Below are 22,102 nucleotides of genomic sequence, written 5' to 3' on the forward strand. Positions count from 1 at the left end.
TGTGTGAATGCAACTCACAAAGTTACACGTTTCTCTTCAGTGATCCGTTTGTTAGCACAGTTTTCTGGAGATCTGCAATTAGATACTTCATAGCACAATGAACATTACAGTGACGAAATATCCACAGATGAAAACTAGCAAGAAGCTTTCTTGGAAATTTCTTGGTGATGTGCGAATTCATCTCACAGAGTTACACTTATGTTTCGTGGAGCAGTCCATTAACACTGTCTTTGAGGAACCTGAGAAGGGCTTCTTTGGATCACAGTGAGGCCTACGCTGATAAAGGAAATTACATCCGTTCCAAACGTGAAAGAAGCTTTCTGAGAAACTTCTTTCTGATCTGTGAGTTCATCTCACAGAGTTACAACCTCTGCCTCTAGAAGAAGTTTGCTAACACTCTACTCGTGGAATCTGCAAAGTGATATTTGGGAGCCTATAGGGGCCCATGGTGATAAAGGAAATATCCTCACATAATAACAAAAGAGAAGCTTTCTGAGAAACTGCATTGCCATGTGTGAATGCAACTCACAGAGTTACACGTTTCTCTTCAGTGATCAGTTCGTTAGCACAGTTTTCTGGAGATCTGCAATTAGATACTTCATAGCGCAATGAACATTACAGTGACAAAGGAAATATCCATAGATGAAAACTAGAAAGAAGCTTTCTTAGAAATTTCTTGGTGATGTGTGAATTCATCTCACAGAGTTACACTTATATTTCGTGGTGCAGTCCATTAACACTCTCTTTGGGGAAACTGAGAAGGGCTCCTTTGGATCACAATGAGGCCTACGCTGATAAAGGAAATTTCATCCGTTCAAAACCTGAAAGAAGCTTTCTGAGAAACTTCTTTCTGATCTGTGAGTTCATCTCACAGAGTTATAACCTCTGCCTCAAGAAGCAGTTTGCTAACACTCTTTTCGTGGAATCTGCAAAGTGATATTTGGGAGCCTATTGGGGCCCATGGTGATAAAGGAAATATCCTCACATAATAACTAAAGAGAAGCTTTCTGAGAAACTGCATTGCCATGTCTGAATGCAACTCACAAAGTTACACGTTTCTCTTCAGTGATCAGTTTGTTAGCACAGATTTCTGGAGATCAGCAATTAGATACTTCATAGCGCAATGAACATTACAGTGACAAAGGAAATATCCACAGATGAAAACTAGAAAGAAGCTTTCTTAGAAACTTGTTTTTGATGTGTGAATTCATGTCACAGAGTTACACTTATGTTTCCTGGAGCAGTCCATTAACACTGTCTTTGGGGAATCTGAGAAGGGCTTCTTTGGATCACATTGAGGCCTACGCTGATAAAGGAAATTTCATCCGTTCAAAACGTGAAAGAAGCTTTCTGAGAAACTTCTTTCTGATCTGTGATTTCATCTCACAGAGTTACAACCTCTGCCTCAAGAAGCAGTTTGCTAACACTCTTTTCGTGGAATCTGCAAAGTGATATTTCGGAGCCTATTGGGGCCCATGGTGATAACAGAAATATCCTCACATAATAACTAAAGAGAAGCTTTCTGAGAAACTGCATTGCCAGCACAGTTTTCTGGAAATCTGCAATTAGATACTTCATAGCGCTATGAACATTACAGTGACAAAGGAAATATCCACAGATGAAAACTAGAAAGAAACTTTCTTTGAAACTTCTTGGTGATGTGTGAGTTCATCTCACAGAGTTACACTTATGTTTCGTGGAGCAGTCCATTAACACTGTCTTTGAGGAATCTGAGAAGGGCTTCTTTGGATCACATTGAGGCTTACGCTGATAAAGGAAATTTCATCCGTTCAAAACGTGAAAGAAGCTTTCTGAGAAAGTTATTTCTGATCTATGAGTTCATCTCACAGAGTTACAACCTCTGCCTCAAGAAGCAGTTTACTAACACTCTTTTCGTGGAATCTGCAAAGTGATATTTGGGAGCCTATTGGGGCCCATGGTGATAAAGGAAATATCCTCACATAATAACTAAAGAGAAGCTTTCTGACGAACTGCTTTGCCATGTGTGAATGCAAATCACAGAGTTACACGTTTCTCTTCAGTGATCAGTTTGTTAGCACAGTTTTCTGGAGATCTGCAATTAGATACTTCATAGCCCAAAGAACATTACAGTGACAAAAGGAAATATCCACAGATGAAAACTAGAATGAAGCTTTCTTAGAAACTTCTTGGTGATGTGTGAATTCATCTCACAGAGTTACACTTATGTTTCTTGGAGCAGTCCATTAACACTGTCTTTGGGGAAACTGAGAAGGGCTTCTTTGGATCACATTGAGGCCTACGCTGATAAAGGAAATTTCATCCGTTCAAAACGTGAAAGAAGCTTTCTGAGAAACTTCTTTCTGATCTGTCAGTTCATCTCACAGAGTTACAACCTCTGCCTCAAGAAGAGTTTGCTAACACTCTTTTCGTGGAATCTGCAAAGTGATATTTGGGAGCCTATTGGGGACCATGGTGATAAAGGAAATATCCTCACATAATAACTAAAGAGAAGCTTTCTGAGAAGCTGCATTGCCATGTGTGACTGCAACTCACAGAGATACACGTTTCTCTTCAGTGATCAGTTTGTTAGCACAGTTTTCTGGAAATCTGCAATTAGATACTTCATAGCGCAGTGAACATTACAGTGACAAAGGAAATATCCACAGATGAAAACTGGAAAGAAGCTTTCGTAGAAACATCTTGGTGATGTGTGAATTCATCTCACAGAGTTACACTTATGTTTCGTGGAGCAGTCCATTAACACTGTCTTTGAGGAATCTAGAAGGGCTTCTTTGGATGACATTGAGGCCTACGCTGATAAAGGAAATTTCATCCGTTCAAACGTGAAAGAAGCTTTCTGAGAAACTTCTTTCTGATCTGTGAGTTCATCTCACAGAGTTACAACCTCTGCTTCAAGAAGCAGTTTGCTAACACTCTTTTTATGGAATCTGCAAAGTGATATTTGGGAGCCTATTGGGGCCCATAGTGATAAAGGAAATATCCTCACATAATAACTAAAGAGAAGCTTTCTGAGAAACTGCATTGCCATGTGTGAATGCAACTCACAGAGTTACACGTTTCTCTTCGGTGATCAGTTTGTTAGAACAGTTTTCTGGAGATCTGCAATTAGATACTTCATAGCACAATGAACATTACAGTTTCAAAGGAAATATCCACAGATGAAAACTAGAAAGAACCTTTCTTAGAAATTTCTTGGTGATGTGTGAATTCATCTCACAGAGTTACACTTATGTTTCGTGGAGCAGTCCATTAACACTGTCTTTGGGGAAACTGAGAAGGACTTCTTTGGATCACATTGAGTCCTATGCTGATAAAGGAAATTTCATCCGTTCAAAACGTGAAAGAAGCTTTCTGAGAAACTTCTTTCTGATATGTGAGTTCATCTCACAGAGTTACAACCTCTGCCTCAAAAGCAGTTTGCTAACACTCTTTTCGTGGAATCTGCAAAGTGATATTTGGGAGCCTATTGGGGCCCATGGTGATAAAGGAAATATCCTCACATAATAACTAAAGAAAAGCTTTCTGAGAAACTGCATTGCCAGCACAGTTTTCTGGAAATCTGCAATTTAGATACTTCATAGCGCAATGAACATTACAGTGACAAAGGAAATATCCACAGATGAAAACTAGAAAGAAGCTTTCTTAGAAACTTCTTGGTGATGTGTGAATTCATCTCACAGAGTTACACTTATGTTTCGTGGAGCAGTCCATTAACACTGTCTTTGGGGAAACTGAGAAGGGCTTCTTTGGATCACATTGAGGCCTACGCTGATAAAGGAAATTTCTTCCGTTCAAAACGTGAAAGAAGCTTTCTGAGAAACTTCTTTCTGATCTGTGAGTTCATCTCACAGAGTTACAACCTCTGCCTCAAGAAGCAGTTTGCTAACACTCTTTTCGTGGAATCTGCAATGTGAGATATTATAGCGTATTGGGGCCCATGGTGATAAAGGAAATATCCTCACATAATAACTAAAGAGAAGCTTTCTGAGAAACTGCATTGCAATGTGTGAATGCAACTCACAGAGTTACACGTTTCTCTTCAGTGATCAGTTTGTTAGCACAGTTTTCTGGAGATCTGCAATTAGATACTTCATAGCGCAATGAACATTACAGTGACGAAATATCCACAGATGAAAACTAGAAAGAAGCTTTCTTGGAAATTTCTTGGTGATGTGCGAATTCATCTCACAGAGTTACACTTATGTTTCGTGGAGTAGTCCATTAACACTGTCTTTGGGGAAACTGAGAAGGGCTTCTTTGGATCACATTGAGGCCTACGCTGATAAAGGAAATTTCATCCGTTCAAAACGTGAAAGAAGCTTTCTGAGAAACTTCTTTCTGATCTGTGAGTTCATCTCACAGAGTTACAACCTCTTCTTCAAGGAGCTGTTTGCTAACACTCTTTTCGTGGAATCTGCAAAGTGATATTTGGAGCCTATTGGGGTCCATGGTGATAAAGGAAATATCCTCACATAATAACTAAAGAGAAGCTTTCTGAGAAACTGCATTGCCAGCACAGTTTTCTGGAAATCTGCAATTAGATACTTCATAGCGCAATGAACATTAAAGTGACAAAGGAAATATCCACAGATGAAAACTAGAAAGAAGCTTTCTTAGAAACTTCTTGGTGATGTGTGAATTCATCTCACCGATTTACACTTATGTTTCGTGGAGCAGTCCATTAACACTGTCTTTGAGGAACCTGAGAAGGGCTTCTTTGGATCACAGTGAGGCCTACGCTGATAAAGGAAATTACATCCGTTCCAAACGTGAAAGAAGCTTTCTGAGAAACTTCTTTCTGATCTGTGAGTTCATCTCACAGAGTTACAACCTCTGCCTCAAGAAGAAGTTTGCTAACACTCTACTCGTGGAATCTGCAAAGTGATATTTGGGAGCCTATAGGGGCCCATGGTGATAAAGGAAATATCCTCACATAATAACAAAAGAGAAGCTTTCTGAGAAACTGCATTGCCATGTGTGAATGCAACTCACAGAGTTACACGTTTCGCTTCAGTGATCAGTTCGTTAGCACAGTTTTCTGGAGATCTGCAATTAGATACTTCATAGCGCAATGAACATTACAGTGACAAAGGAAATATCCACAGATGAAAACAAGAAAGAAGCTTTCTTAGAAATTTCTTGGTGATGTGTGAATTCATCTCACAGAGTTACACTTATATTTCCTGGAGCAGTCCATTAACACTCTCTTTGGGGAAACTGAGAAGGGCTCCTTTGGATCACAATGAGGCCTACGCTGATAAAGGAAATTTCTTCCGTTCAAAACGTGAAAGAAGCTTTCTGAGAAACTTCTTTCTGATCTGTGAGTTCATCTCACAGAGTTACAACCTCTGCCTCAAGAAGCAGTTTGCTAACACTCTTTTCGTGGAATCTGGAAAGTGATATTTGGGAGCCTATTGGGGCCCATGGTGATAAAGGAAATATCCTCACATAATAACTAAAGAGAAGCTTTCTGAGAAACTGCATTGCCATGTGTGAATGCAACTCACAGAGTTACACGTTTCTCTTCAGTGATCAGTTTGTTAGCACAGATTTCTGGAGATCTGCAATTAGATACTTCATAGCGCAATGAACATTACAGTGACAAAGGAAATATCCACAGACGAAAACTAGAAAGAAGCTTTCTTAGAAACTTGTTTTTGATGTGTGAATTCATCTCACAGAGTTACACTTATGTTTCCTGGAGCAGTCCATTAACACTGTCTTTGGGGAATCTGAGAAGGGCTTCTTTGGATCACATTGAGGCCTACGCTGATAAAGGAAATTTCATCCGTTCAAAACGTGAAAGAAGCTTTCTGAGAAACTTCTTTCTGATCTGTGAGTTCATCTCACAGAGTTACAACCTCTGCCTCAAGAAGCAGTTTGCTAACACTCTTTTCGTGGAATCTGCAAAGTGATATTTCGGAGCCTATTGGGGCCCATGGTGATAACGGAAATATCCTCACATAATAACTAAAGAGAAGCTTTCTGAGAAACTGCATTGCCAGCACAGTTTTCTGGAAATCTGCAATTAGATACTTCATAGCGCTATGAACATTACAGTGACAAAGGAAATATCCACAGAAGAAAACTAGAAAGAAACTTTCTTTGAAACTTCTTGGTGATGTGTGAGTTCATCTCACAGAGTTACACTTATGTTTCGTGGAGAAGTCCCTTAACACTGTCTTTGAGGAATCTGAGAAGGGCTTCTTTGGATCACATTGAGGCTTACGCTGATAAAGGAAATTTCATCCGTTCAAAAAGTGAAAGAAGCTTTCTGAGAAACTTCTTTCTGATCTATGAGTTCATCTCACAGAGTTACAAACTCTGCCTCAAGAAGCAGTTTACTAACACTCTTTTCGTGCAATCTGCAAAGTGATATTTGGGAGACTATTGGGGCCTATGGTGATAAAGGAAATATCCTCACATAATAACTAAAGAGAAGCTTTCTGAGAAACTGCTTTGCCATGTGTGAATGCAAATCACAGAGTTACACGTTTCTCTTCAGTGATCAGTTTGTTAGCACAGTTTTCTGGAAATCTGCAATTTGATACTTCCTAACGCAATGATCATTACAGTGACAAAGGAAATATCCACAGATGAAAACTAGAAAGAAGCTTTCTTAGAAACTTCTTGGTGATGTGTGAATTCATCTCACAGAGTTACACTTATGTTTCCTGGAGCAGTCCATTAACACTGTCTTTGGGGAAACTGAGAAGGGCTTCTATGGATCACATTGAGGCCTACGGTGATAAAGGAAATTTCATCCGTTCAAAACGTGAAAGAAGCTTTCTGAGAAACTTCTTTCTGATCTGTGAGTTCATCTCACAGAGTTACAACCTCTGCCTCAAGAAGAAGTTTGCTAACACTCTTTTCGTGGAATCTGCAAAGTGATATTTGGGAGCCTCAAGGGGCCCATGGTTATAAAGGAAATATCCTCACATAATAACTAAAGAGAAGCTTTCTGAGAATCTGCATTGCCATGTGTGAATGCAACTCACAGAGTTACACGTTTCTCTTCAGTGATCAGTTTGTTAGCACAGTTTTCTGGAAATCTGCAATTAGATACTTCATAGCGCAGTGAACATTACAGTGACAAAGGCAATATCCACAGATGAAAACTGGAAAGAAGCTTTCTTAGAAACTTCTTGGTGATGTGTGAATTCATCTCACAGAGTTACACTTATGTTTCGTGGAGCAGTCCATTAACACTGTCTTTGAGGAATCTAGAAGGGCTTCTTTGGATGACATTGAGGCCTACGCTGATTAAGGAAATTTCATCCGTTCAAAACGTGAAAGAAGCTTTCTGAGAAACTTCTTTCTGATCTGTGAGTTCATCTCACAGAGTAACAACCTCTGCCTCAAGAAGCAGTTTGCTAACACTCTTTTCGTGGAATCTGCAATGTGAGATATTATAGCGTATTGGGGCCCATGGTGATAAAGGAAATATCCTCACATAATAACTAAAGAGAAGCTTTCTGAGAAACTGCATTGCCATGTGTGAATGCAACTCACAGAGTTACACGTTTCTCTTCAGTGATCAGTTTGTTAGCACAGATTTCTGGAGATCTGCAATTAGATACTTCATAGTGCAATGAACATTACAGTGACAAAGGAAATATCCACAGATGAAAACTAGAAAGAAGCTTTCTTAGAAACTTGTTTTTGATGTGTGAATTCATCTCACAGAGTTACACTTATGTTTCCTGGAGCAGTCCATTAACACTGTCTTTGGGGAATCTGAGAAGGGCTTCTTTGGATCACATTGAGGCCTACGCTGATAAAGGAAATTTCTTCCGTTCAAAACGTGAAAGAAGCTTTCTGAGAAACTTCTTTCTGATCTGTGATTTCATCTCACAGAGTTACAACCTCTGCCTCAAGAAGCAGTATGCTAACACTCTTTTCGTGGAATCTGCAAAGTGATATTTGGGAGTCTATTGGGGCCCATGGTGATAAAGGAAATATCCTCACATAATAACTAAAGAGAAGCTTTCTGAGAAACTGCATTGCCAGCACAGTTTTGGGGAAATCTGCAATTAGATACTTCCTAGCGCAATGAACATTACAGTGACAAAGGAAATATCCACAGATGAAAACTAGAAAGAAGCTTTCTTAGAAACTTCTTGGTGATGTGTGAATTCATCTCACAGAGTTACACTTATGTTTCGTGGAGCAGTCCATTTACACTGTCTCTGGGGAAACTGAGAAGGGCTTCTTTTGATCACATTGAGGCCTACGGTGAGAAAGAAAATTTCATCCGTTCAAAACGCGAAAGAAGCTTTCTGAGAAACTTCTTTCTGATCTGTGAGTTCATCTCACAGAGTTACAAACTCTGCCTCAAGAAGCAGTTTGCTAACACTCTTTTCGTGGAATCTGCAAAGTGATATTTGGGAGCCTATTGGGGCCCATGGTGAAAAAGGAAATATCCTCACATAATAACTAAAGAGAAGCTTTCTGAGAAACTGCATTGCCATGTGTGAATGCAACTCACAGAGTTACACGTTTCTCTTCAGTGATCAGTTTGTTAGCACAGATTTCTGGAGATCTGCAATTAGATACTTCATAGCGCAATGAACATTACAGTGACAAAGGAAATATCCACAGATGAAAACTAGAAAGAAGCTTTCTTAGAAACTTGTTTTTGATGTGTGAATTCATCTCACAGAGTTACACTTATGTTTCCTGGAGCAGTCCATTAACACTGTCTTTGGGGAATCTGAGAAGGGCTTCTTTGGATCACATTGAGGCCTACGCTGATAAAGGAAATTTCATCCGTTCAAAACGTGAAAGAAGCTTTCTGAGAAACTTCTTTCTGATCTGTGATTTCATCTCACAGAGTTACAACCTCTGCCTCAAGAAGCAGTTTGCTAACACTCTTTTCGTGGAATCTGCAAAGTGATATTTGGGAGCCTATTGGGGCCCATGGTGATAACGGAAATATCCTCACATAATAACTAAAGAGAAGCTTTCTGAGAAACTGCATTGCCAGCACAGTTTTCTGGAAATCTGCAATTAGATACTTCATAGCGCTATGAACATTACAGTGACAAAGGAAATATCCACAGATGAAAACTAGAAAGAAACTTTCTTTGAAACTTCTTGGTGATGTGTGAGTTCATCTCACAGAGTTACACTTATGTTTCGTGGAGCAGTCCATTAACACTGTCTTTGAAGAATCTGAGAAGGGCTTCTTTGGATCACATTGAGGCTTACGCTGATAAAGGAAATTTCATCCGTTCAAAGGTTAAGAAGCTTTCTGAGAAACTTCTTTCTGATCTGTGAGTTCATCTCACAGTGTAACAACCTCTGCCTCAAGAAGAAGTTTGCTAACACTCTTTTCGTGGAATCTGCAAAGTGATATTTGGGAGCCTCAAGGGGCCCATGGTGATAAAGGAAATATCCTCACATAATAACTAAAGAGAAGCTTTCTGAGAAGCTGCATTGCCATGTGTGAATGCAACTCACAGAGTTACACGTTTCTCTTCAGTGATCAGTTTGTTAGCACAGTTTTCTGGAAATCTGCAATTAGATACTTCATAGCGCAGTGAACATTACAGTGACAAAGGCAATATCCACAGATGAAAACTGGAAAGAAGCTTTCTTAGAAACTTCTTGGTGATGTGTGAATTCATCTCACAGAGGTACACTTATGTTTCGTGGAGCAGTCCATTAACACTGTCTTTGAGGAATCTAGAAGGGCTTCTTTGGATGACATTGAGGCCTACGCTGATAAAGGAAATTTCATCCGTTCAAAACGTGAAAGAAGCTTTCTGAGAAACTTCTTTCTGATCTGTGAGTTCATCTCACATAGTAACAACCTCTGCCTCAAGAAGCAGTTTGCTAACACTCTTTTCGTGGAATCTGCAATGTGAGATATTATAGCGTATTGGGGCCCATGGTGATAAAGGAAATATCCTCACATAATAACTAAAGAGAAGCTTTCTGAGAAACTGCATTGCCATGTGTGAATGCAACTCACAGAGTTACACGTTTCTCTTCAGTGATCAGTTTGTTAGCACAGATTTCTGGAGATCTGCAATTAGATACTTCATAGCGCAATGAACATTACAGTGACAAAGGAAATATCCACAGAGGAAAACTAGAAAGAAGCTTTCTTAGAAACTTGTTTTTGATGTGTGAATTCATCTCACAGAGTTACACTTATGTTTCCTGGAGCAGTCCATTAACACTGTCTTTGGGGAATCTGAGAAGGGCTTCTTTGGATCACATTGAGGCCTACGCTGATAAAGGAAATTTCATCCGTTCAGAACGTGAAAGAAGCTTTCTGAGAAACTTCTTTCTGATCTGTGATTTCATCTCACAGAGTTACAACCTCTGCCTCAAGAAGCAGTTTGCTAACACTCTTTTCGTGGAATCTGCAAAGTGATATTTGGGAGCCTATTGGGGCCCATGGTGATAACGGAAATATCCTCACATAATAACTAAAGAGAAGCTTTCTGAGAAACTGCATTGCCAGCACAGTTTTCTGGAAATCTGCAATTAGATACTTCATAGCGCTAGGAACATTACAGTGACAAAGGAAATATCCACAGATGAAAACTAGAAAGAAACTTTCTTTGAAACTTCTTGGTGATGTGTGAGTTCATCTCACAGAGTTACACTTATGTTTCGTGGAGCAGTCCATTAACACTGTCTTTGAGGAATCTGAGAAGGGCTTCTTTGGATCACATTGAGGCTTACGCTGATAAAGGAAATTTCATCCGTTCAAAAGGTTAAAGAAGCTTTCTGAGAAACTTCTTTCTGATCTGTGAGTTCATCTCACAGAGTTACAACCTCTGCCTCAAGAAGCAGTTTGCTAACACTCTTTTAGTGGAATCTGGAAAGTGATATTTGGAAGCCTATTGGGGCCCATGGTGATAAAGGAAATATCCTCACATAATAACTGAAGAGAAGCTTTCTGAGAAAACTGCATTGCCATGTGTGAATGCAACTCACAGAGTTACACGTTTCTCTTCAGTGATCAGTTTGTTAGCACAGTTTTCTGGAGATCTGCATTAGATACTTCATAGCCCAATGAACATTACAGTGACAAAGGAAATATCCACAGATGATAACTAGAAAGAAGCTTTCTTAGAAACTTCTTGGTGATGTGTGAATTCATCTCACAGAGTTACACTTATGTTTCTTGGAGCAGTCCATTAACACTGTCTTTGGGGAAACTGAGAAGGGCTTCTTTGGATCACATTGAGGCCTACGCTGATAAAGGAAATTTCATCCGTTCAAAACGTTAAAGAAGCTTTCTGAGAAACTTCTTTCTGATCTGTGAGTTCATCTCACAGAGTTACAACCTCTGCCTCAAGAAGCAGTTTGCTAACACTCTTTTCGTGGAATCTGCAAAGTGATATTTGGGAGCCTATTGGGGCCCATGGTGATAAAGGAAATATCCTCACATAATAACTAAAGAGAAGCTTTCTGAGAAACTGCATTGCCAGCACAGTTTTGGGGAAATCTGCAATTAGATACTTCCTAGCGCAATGAACATTACAGTGACAAAGGAAATATCCACAGATGAAAACTAGAAAGAAGCTTTCTTAGAAACTTCTTGGTGATGTGTGAATTCATCTCACAGAGTTACACTTATGTTTCTTGGAGCAGTCCATTAACACTGTCTTTGGGGAAACTGAGAAGGGCTTCTTTGGATCACATTGAGGCCTACGCTGATAAAGGAAATTTCATCCGTTCAAAACGTGAAAGAAGCTTTCTGAGAAACTTCTTTCTGATCTGTGAGTTCATCTCACAGAGTTACAACCTCTGCCTCAAGAAGCAGTTTGCTAACACTCTTTTCGTGGAATCTGCAAAGTGATATTTGGGAGCCTATTGGGGCCCATGGTGAAAAAGGAAATATCCTCACATAATAACTAAAGAGAAGCTTTCTGAGAAACTGCATTGCCATGTGTGAATGCAACTCACAGAGTTACACGTTTCTCTTCAGTGATCAGTTTGTTAGCACAGATTTCTGGAGATCTGCAATTAGATACTTCATAGCGCAATGAACATTACAGTGACAAAGGAAATATCCACAGATGAAAACTAGAAAGAAGCTTTCTTAGAAACTTGTTTTGATGTGTGAATTCATCTCACAGAGTTACACTTATGTTTCCTGGAGCAGTCCATTAACACTGTCTTTGGGGAATCTGAGAAGGGCTTCTTTGGATCACATTGAGGCCTACGCTGATAAAGGAAATTTCATCCATTCAAAACGTGAAAGAAGCTTTCTGAGAAACTTCTTTCTGATCTGTGAGTTCATATCACAGAGTTACAACCTCTGCCTCAAGAAGCAGTTTGCTAACACTCTTTTCGTGGAATCTGCAAAGTGATATTTGGGAGCATATTGGGGCCCATGGTGATAACGGAAATATCCTCACATAATAACTAAAGAGAAGCTTTCTGAGAAACTGCATTGCCAGCACAGTTTTCTGGAAATCTGCAATTAGATACTTCATAGCGCTATGAACATTACAGTGACAAAGGAAATATCCACAAATGAAAACTAGAAAGAAACTTTCTTTGAAACTTCTTGGTGATGTGTGAGTTCATCTCACAGAGTTACACTTATGTTTCGTGGAGAAGTCCATTAACACTGTCTTTGAGGAATCTGAGAAGGGCTTCTTTGGATCACATTGAGGCTTACGCTGATAAAGGAAATTTCATCCGTTCAAAACGTGAAAGAAGCTTTCTGAGAAACTTCTTTCTGATCTATGAGTTCATCTCACAGAGTTACAACCTCTGCCTCAAGAAGCAGTTTACTAACACTCTTTTCGTGCAATCTGCAAAGTGATATTTGGGAGCCTATTGGGGCCTATGGTGATAAAGGAAATATCCTCACATAATAACTAAAGAGAAGCTTTCTGAGAAACTGCTTTGCCATGTGTGAATGCAAATCACAGAGTTACACGTTTCTCTTCAGTGATCAGTTTGTTAGCACAGTTTTCTGGAAATCTGCAATTTGATACTTCATAACGCAATGATCATTACAGTGACAAAGGAAATATCCACAGATGAAAACTAGAAAGAAGCTTTCTTAGAAACTTCTTGGTGATGTGTGAATTCATCTCACAGAGTTACACTTATGTTTCGTGGAGCAGTCCATTAATACTGTCTTTCGGGAAACTGAGAAGGGCTTCTTTGGATCACATTGAGGCATACGCTGATAAAGGAAATTTCATCCGTTCAAAACGTGAAAGAAGCTTTCTGAGAAACTTCTTTCTGATCTGTGACTTCATCTCACAGAGTTACAACCTCTGCCTCAAGAAGACGATTGCTAACACTCTTCTCGTGGAGTCTGCAAAGTGATATTTGGGAGCCTATAGGGGCCCATGGTGATAAAGGAAATATCCTCACATAATAACTAAAGAGAAGCTTTCTGAGAAGCTGCATTGCAATGTGTGAATGCAACTCACAGAGTTACACGTTTCTCTTCAGTGATCAGTTTGTTAGCACAGTTTTCTGGAAATCTGCAATTAGATACTTCATAGCGCAGTGAACATTACAGTGACAAAGGAAATATCCACAGATGAAAACTGGAAAGAAGCTTTCTTAGAAACTTCTTGGTGATGTGTATTCATCTCACAGAGTTACACTTATGTTTCGTGGAGCAGTCCATTAACACTGTCTTTGAGTAATCTAGAAGGGCTTCTTTGGATGACATTGAGGCCTACGCTGATAAAGGAAATTTCATCCGTTCAAAACGTGAAAGAAGCTTTCTGAGAAACTTCTTTCTGATCTGTGAGTTCATCTCACAGAGTTACAACCTCTGCTTCAAGAAGCAGTTTGCTAACACTCTATTTGTGGAATCTGCAAAGTGATATTTGGGAGACTATTGGGGCCCATAGTGATAAAGGAAATATCCTCACATAATAACTAAAGAGAAGCTTTCTGAGAAACTGCATTGCCATGTGTGAATGCAACTCACAGAGTTACACGTTTCTCTTCAGTGATCAGTTTGTTAGCACAGTTTTCTGGAGATCTGCAATTAGATACTTCATAGCACAATGAACATTACAGTGACGAAATATCCACAGATGAAAACTAGAAAGAAGCTTTCTTGGAAATTTCTTGGTGATGTGCGAATTCATCTCACAGAGTTACACTTATGTTTCGTGGAGCAGTCCATTAACACTGTCTTTGGGGAAACTGAGAAGGGCTTCTTTGGATCACATTGAGGCCTACGCTGATAAAGGAAATTTCATCCGTTCAAAACGTGAAAGAAGCTTTCTGAGAAACTTCTTTCTTATCTGTGAGTTCATCGAACAGAGTTACAACCTCTGTCTCAAGGAGCTGTTTGCTAACACTCTTTTCGTGGAATCTGCAAAGTGATATTTGGGAGCCTATTGGGGCCCATGGTGATAAAGGAAATATCCTCACATAATAACTAAAGAGAAGCTTTCTGAGAAACTGCATTGCCAGCACAGTTTTCTGGAAATCTGCAATTAGATACTTCATAGCGCAATGAACATTACAGTGACAAAGGAAATATCCACAGATGAAAACTAGAAAGAAGCTTTCTTAGAAACTTCTTGGTGATGTGTGAATTCATCTCACAGAGTTACACTTATGTTTCTTGGAGCAGTCCATTAACACTGTCTTTGGGGAAACTGAGAAGGGCTTCTTTTTATCACATTGAGGCCTACGCTGATAAAGGAAATTTCATCCATTCAAAACGTGAAAGAAGCTTTCTGAGAAACTTCTTTCTGATCTGTGAGTTCATCTCACAGAGTTACAACCTCTGCCTCAAGAAGCAGTTTGCTAACACTCTTTTCGTGGAATCTGCAAAGTGATATTTGGGAGCCTATTGGGGCCCATGGTGATAAAGGAAATATCCTCACATAACAACTAAAGAGAAGCTTTCTGAGAAACTGCATTGCCAGCACAGTTTTCTGGAAATCTGCAATTAGATACTTCCTAGCGCAATGAACATTACAGTGACAAAGGAAATATCCACAGATGAAAACTAGAAAGAAGCTTTCTTAAAAACTTCTTGGTGATGTGTGAATTCATCTCACAGAGTTACACTTATGTTTCGTGGAGCAGTCCATTAACACTGTCTCTGGGGAAACTGAGAAGGGCTTCTTTGGATCACATTGAGGCCTACGCTGAGAAAGAAAATTTCATCCGTTCAAAACGTGAAAGAAGCTTTCTGAGAAACTTCTTTCTGATCTGTGAGTTCATCTCACAGAGTTACTACCACTGCCTCAAGAAGCAGTTTGCTAACACTCTTTTCGTGGAATCTGCAAAGTGATATTTGGGAGCCTATTGGGGCCCATGGTGAAAAAGGAAATAATATCACATAATAACTAAAGAGAAACTTTCTGAGAAACTGCATTGCTATGGGTGAATGCAACTCACAGATTTACACGTTTCTCTTCAGTGATCAGTTTGTTAGCACAGTTTTCTGGAGATCTGCAATTAGTTACTTCATAGCGCAATGAACATTACAGTGACAAAGGAAATATCCACAAATGAAAACTAGAAAGAAGCTTTCTTAGAAACATCTTGGTGATGTGTGAATTCATCTCACAGAGTTACACTTATATTTCGTCTAGCAGTCCATTAACACTGTCTTTGGGGAAACTGAGAAGGGCTTCTTTGGATCGCATTGAGGCCTACGCTGATAAAGGAAATTTCATCCGTTCAAAACGTGAAAGAAGCTTTCTGAGAAACTTCTTTCTGATCTGTGAGTTCATCTCACAGAGTTACAACCTCTGCCTCAAGAAGCAGTTTGCTAACACTCTTTTCGTGGAATCTGCAAACTGATATTTGCGAGCCTATTGGGGCCCATGGTGATAAAGGAAATACCCTCACATAATAACTAAAGAGAAGCTTTCTGAGAAACTGCATTGCCATGTGTGAATGCAACTCACAGAGTTACACGTTTCTCTTCAGTGATCAGTTTGTTAGCACAGTTTTCTGGAGATCTGCAATTAGATACTTCATAGCGCCATGAATATTACAGTGACAAAGGAAATATCGACAGTTGAAAACTAGAAAGAAGCTTTCTTAGAAACTTGTTGGTGATGTGTGAACTCATCTCACAGAGTTACACTTATGTTTCGTGGAGCAGTCCTTTAACACTGTCTTTGGGGAAACTGAGAAGGGCTTCTTTGGATCACATTGAGGCCTACGCTGATAAAGGAAATTTCATCCGTTCCAAACGTGAAAGAAGCTTTCTGAGAAACTTCTTTCTGATCTGTGAGTTCATCTCACCGAGTTACAACCTCGGCCTCAAGAAGCAGTTTGCTAACACTCTTCTCGTGGAATCTGCAAAGTGATATTTGGGAGCCTATAGGGTCTCATGGTGATAAAGGAAATATCCTCACATAATAACTAAAGAGAAGCTTTCTGAGAAACTGCATTGCCATGTGTGAATGCAACTCACAGAGTTGCACGTTTCTCTTTAGTGATCAGTTTGTTAGCATAGTTTTCTGGACATCTGCTATTAGATATTTCATAGCGCAATGAACATTACAGTGACAAAGGAAATATCCACAGATGAAAACTAGAAGGAAGCTTTCTTAGAAACTTCTTGGTGATGTGTGAATTCATCTCACAGAGTTACACTTATGTTTCGTGGAGCAGTCCATTAACACTTCTTTGAGGAATCTGAGAAGGGCTTCTTTGGATCACATTGAGGCCTACGATGATAATGGAAATTTCATCCGTTGAAAAAGTGAAATAAGCTTTCTGAGAAACTTCTTTCTGATCTGTGAGTTCATCTCACAGGGTTACAAACTCTGCCTCAAAAAGAAGTTTGCTAACACTCTTTTCGTGGAATTTGCACAGTGATATTTGGAGCCTATGGGGCCCATGGTGATAAAGGAAATATCCTCACATAATAACTAAAGAGAAGCTTTCTGAGAAACTGCATTGCCATGTGTGAATGCAACTCACAGAGTTACACGTTTCTCTTCAGGGATCAGTTTGTTCGCACAGTTTTCTCTAGATCTGCAATTAGATACTTCATTGCGCAATGAACATTACAGTGACAAAGGAAATATCCACAAATGAAAACTAGAAAGAAGCTTTCTTAGAAACATCTTGGTGATGTGTGAATTCATCTCACAGAGTTACACTTATATTTCGTCTAGCAGTCCATTAACACTTCTTTGAGGAATCTGAGAAGGGCTTCTTTGGATCACATTGAGGCCTACGCTCATAAAGGAAATTTCATCCGTTCAAAAGGTGAAAGAAGCTTTCTGAGAAACTCCTTTCTGATCTGTGAATTCATCTCACAGAGTTACAACCTCTGCCTCAAGAAGCAGTTTCATAACACTCTTCTCGTGGAATCTGAAAAGTGATATTTGGGAGCCTATAGGGGCCCATGGTGATAAAGGAAATATCCTCACATAATAACTAAAGAGAAGCTTTCTGAGAAACTGCATTGCCATGTGTGAATGCAACTCACAGAGTTACACGTTTCTCTTCAGTGATCACTTTGTTAGCACAGTTTTCTGGAGATCTGCAATTAGATACTTCATAGCGCAAAGAACATTACAGTGACAAAGGAAATATCCACAGATGAAAACTAGAAAGATGCTTTCTTAGAAACTTCTTGGTGATGTGTGAATTCATCTCTCAGAGTTACACTTATGTTTCGTGGAGCAGTCCATTAACACTGTCTTTGCGGAATCTGAGAAGGGCTTCTTTGGATCACATTGAGGCCTACGCTGATAAAGGAAATTTCATCCGTTCAAAACGTGAAAGAAGCTTTCTGAGAAACTTCTTTCTGATCTGCGATTTCACCTCACAGAGTTACAACCTCTGACTCAAGAAGAAGTTTGCTAACACCCTTCTCGTGGAATCTGCGAAGAGATATTTGGGAGCCTAGAGCGGCCCATGGTGATAAAGGAAATATCCTCACATAATAACTAAAGAGAAGCTTTCTGAGAAACTGCATTGCCATGTGTGAATGCAACTCACAGAGTTACACGTTTCTCTTCAGTGATCAGTTTGTTAGCACAGTTTTCTGGAGATCTGCAATTAGATACTTCATAGCGCAGTGAACATTACAGTGACAAAGGAAATATCCACAGATGAAAACTAGAAGGAAGCTTTCTTAGAAACTTCTTGGTGATGTGTGAATTCATCTCACCGAGTTACACTTATGTTTCGTGGAGCAGTCCATTAACACTGTCTTTGGGGAAACTGAGAAGGGCTTCTTTGGATCACATTGAGGCCTACGCTTATAAAGGAAATTTCATCCGTTCAAAACGTGAAAGAAGCTTTCTGAGAAACTTCTTTCTGATCTGTGAGTTCATCTCACAGAGTTACAACCTCTGCCTCAAGAAGCAGTTTGCTAACACTCTTTTCTTGGAATCTGCAAAGTGATATTTGGGAGCCTATTGGGGCCCATGGTGATAAAGGAAATATCCTCACATAATAACTAAAGAGAAGCTTTCTGAGAAACTGCATTGCCATGTGTTAATGCAACTCACAGAGTTACACGTTTCTCTTCAGTGATCAGTTTGTTAGCACAGTTTTCTGGAGATCTGCAATTAGATACTTCATAGCGCAAAGAACATTACACTGACAAAGGAAATATCCACAGAGGAAAAATAGAAAGAAGCTTTCTTAGAAACTTCTTGGTGATGTGTGAATTCATCTCACAGAGTTACACTTATGTTTCGTGGAGCAGTCCATTAACACTGTCTTTGGGGAAACTGAGAAGGGCTTCTTTGGATCACCTTGAGGCCTACGCTGATAAAGGAAATTTCATCCGTTGAAAACGTGAAAGAAACTTTCTGAGAAACTTCTTTCTGATCTGTGAGTTCATCTCACAGAGTTACAACCTCTGCCTCAAGAAGAAGTTTGCTAACACTCTTCTCGTGGAATCTGCAATGTGATATTTGGGAACCTATAGGGGCCCATGGTGATAAAGGAAATATCCTCACATAATAACTAAAGAGAAGCTTTCTGAGAAACTGCATTGCCATGTGTGAATGCAACTCTCAGAGTTCCACGTTTCTCTTCAGTGATCAGTTTGTTAGCACAGTTTTCTGGAGATCTGCAATTAGATACTTCATAGCGCGAAGAACATTACACTGACAAAGGAAATATCCTCAGATGAAAACTAGAAAGAAGCTTTCTTAGAAACTTTTTGGTGATGTGTGAATTCATCTCACAGAGTTACACTTATGTTTCATGGAGGATTCCATTAACACTGTCTTTGAGGAATCTGAGAAGGGCTTCTTTGGATCACATTGAGGCCTATGCTGATAAAGGAAATTTCTTCCGTTCAAAACGTGAAAGAAGTTATCTGAGAAACTTCTTTCTGATCTGTGAGTTCATCTCACAGAGTTACAAACTCTGTCTCAAGAAGCAGTTTGCTAACACTCTTTTCGTGGAATCTGCAAAGGTATATTTGGGAGCCTATTGGGGCCCATGGTGATAAAGGAAATATCCTCACATAATAACTAAAGAGAAGCTTTCTGAGAAACTGCATTGCCAGCACAGTTTTCTGGAAATCTGCAATTAGATACTTCATAGCGCAATGAAATTACCGTGACAAAGGAAATATCCACAGATGAAAACTAGAAAGATGCTTTCTTAGAAACTTCTTGGTGATGTGTGAATTCATCTCTCAGAGTTACACTTATGTTTCGTGGAGCAGTCCATTAACACTGTCTTTGAGGAATCTGAGAAGGGCTTCTTTGGATCACATTGAGGCCTACGCTGATAGAGGAAATTTCATCCTTTCAAAACGGGAAAGAAGCTTTCTGAGAAGCTTCTTTCTGATCTGTGATTTCACCTCACAGAGTTACAACCTCTGCCTCAAGAAGAAGTTTGCTAACACCCTTCTCGTGGAATCTGCGAAGAGATATTTGGGAGCCTAGAGCGGCCCATGGTGATAAAGGAAATATCCTCACATAATAACTAAAGAGAAGATTTCTGAGAAACTGCATTGCCATGTGTGAATGCAACTCACAGAGTTACACGTTTCTCTTCAGTGATCAGTTTGTTAGCACAGTTTTCTGGAGATCTGCAATTAGATACTTCATATCGCAATGAACATTACAGTGACAAAGGAAATATCCACAGATGAACACTAGAAAGAAGCTTTCTTAGAAACTTCTTGGTGATGTGTGAATTCATCTCACAGAGTTACACTTATGTTTCGTGGAGCAGTCCATTAACACTGTCTTTGAGGAATCTGAGAAGGGCTTCTTTGGATCACATTGAGGCCTACGCTGATAAAGGAAATTTCATCCGTTCAAAACGTGAAAGAAGCTTTCTGAGAAACTTCTTTCTGATCTGTGAGTTCATCTCACGGAGTTACAACCTCTGCCTCAAGAAGCAGTTTGCTAACACTCTTTTCGTGGAATCTGCAAAGTGATATTTGGGAGCCTATTGGGGCCCATGGTGATAAAGGAAATATCCTCACATAATAACTGAAGAGAAGCTTTCTGAGAAACTGCATTGCCATGTGTGAATGCAACTCACAGAGTTACACGTTTCTCTTCAGTGATCAGTTTGTTAGCACAGTTTTCTGGAAATCTGCAATTAGATACTTCATAGCGCAATGAACATTACAGTGACAAAGGAAATATCCACAGATGAAAACTAGAAAGAAGCTTTCTTAGAAACTTCTTGGTGATGTGTGAATTCATCTCACAGAGTTACACTTATGTTTCGTGGAGCAGTCCATTAACACTGTCTTTGGGGAAACTGAGAAGGGCTTCTTTGGATCACATTGAGGCCTACGCTGATAAAGGAAATTTCATCCGTTCAAAACGTGAAAGAAGCTTTCTGAGAAACTTCTTTCTGATATGTGAGTTCATCTCACAGAGTTACAACCTCTGCCTCTAGAAGAAGTTTGCTAACACTCTTCTCGTGGAATCTGCAAAGTGATATTTGGGAGCCTATAGGGGCCCATGGTGATAAAGGAAATATCCTCACATAATAACTAAAGAGAAGCTTTCTGAGAAACTGCATTGCCATGTGTGAATGCAACTCACAGAGTTACACTTTTCACTTCAGTGATCAGTTTGTTAGCACAGTTTTCTGGAAATCTGCAATTAGATACTTCATAGCGCAATGAACATTACAGTGACAAAGGAAATATCCACAGATGAAAACTAGAAAGAACCTTTCTTAGAAACTTCTTGGTGATGTGTGAATTCATCTCACAGAGTTACACTTATGTTTCGTGGAGCAGTCCATTAACACTGTCTTTGGGGAAACTGAGAAGGGCTCCTTTGGATCACATTGAGGCCTACGCTGATAAAGGAAATTTCATCCGTTCAAAACGTGAAAGAAGCTTTCTGAGAAATTTCTTTCTGATCTGTGAGTTCATCTCACAGAGTTACAACCTCTGCCTCTAGAAGAAGTTTGCTGACACTCTTCTCGTGGAATCCGCAAAGTGATATTTGGGAGGCTATTGGGGCCCATGGTGATAAAGGAAATATCCTCACATAATAACTAAAGAGAAGCTTTCTGAGAAACTGCATTGCCATGTGTGAATGCAACTCACAGAGTTACACGTTTCTCTTCAGTGATCAGTTTGTTAGCACAGTTTTCTGGAGATCTGCAATTAGATACTTCATAGCGCAATGAACATTACAGTGACAAAGGAAATATCCACAGATGAAAACTAGAAAGAAGCTTTCTTAGAAACTTCTTGGTGATGTGTGAATTCATCTCACAGAGTTACACTTATGTTTCGTGGAGCAGTCCATTAACACTGTCTTTGGGGAAACTGAGAAGGGCTTCTTTGGATCACATTGAGGCCTACGCTGATAAAGGAAATTTCATCCGTTCAAAACGTGAAAGAAGCTTTCTGAGAAACTTCTTTCTGATCTGTGAGTTCATCTCACATAGTTACAACCTCTGCCTCTAGAAGAAGTTTGCTAACACTGTTCTCGTGGAATCTGCAAAGTGATATTTGGGAGCCTATAGGGGCCCATGGTGATAAAGGAAATATCCTCACATAATATCTAAAGAGAAGCTTTCTGAGAAACTGCATTGCCATGTGTGAATGCAACTCACAGAGTTACACTTTTCACTTCAGTGATCAGTTTGTTAGCACAGTTTTCTGGAAATCTGCAATTAGATACTTCATAGCACAATGAACATTACAGTGACAAAG

The sequence above is a fragment of the Rhinopithecus roxellana genome, chromosome 10 (assembly GCF_007565055.1).
Source record: "Rhinopithecus roxellana isolate Shanxi Qingling chromosome 10, ASM756505v1, whole genome shotgun sequence".
NCBI lineage: Eukaryota > Metazoa > Chordata > Mammalia > Primates > Cercopithecidae > Rhinopithecus > Rhinopithecus roxellana.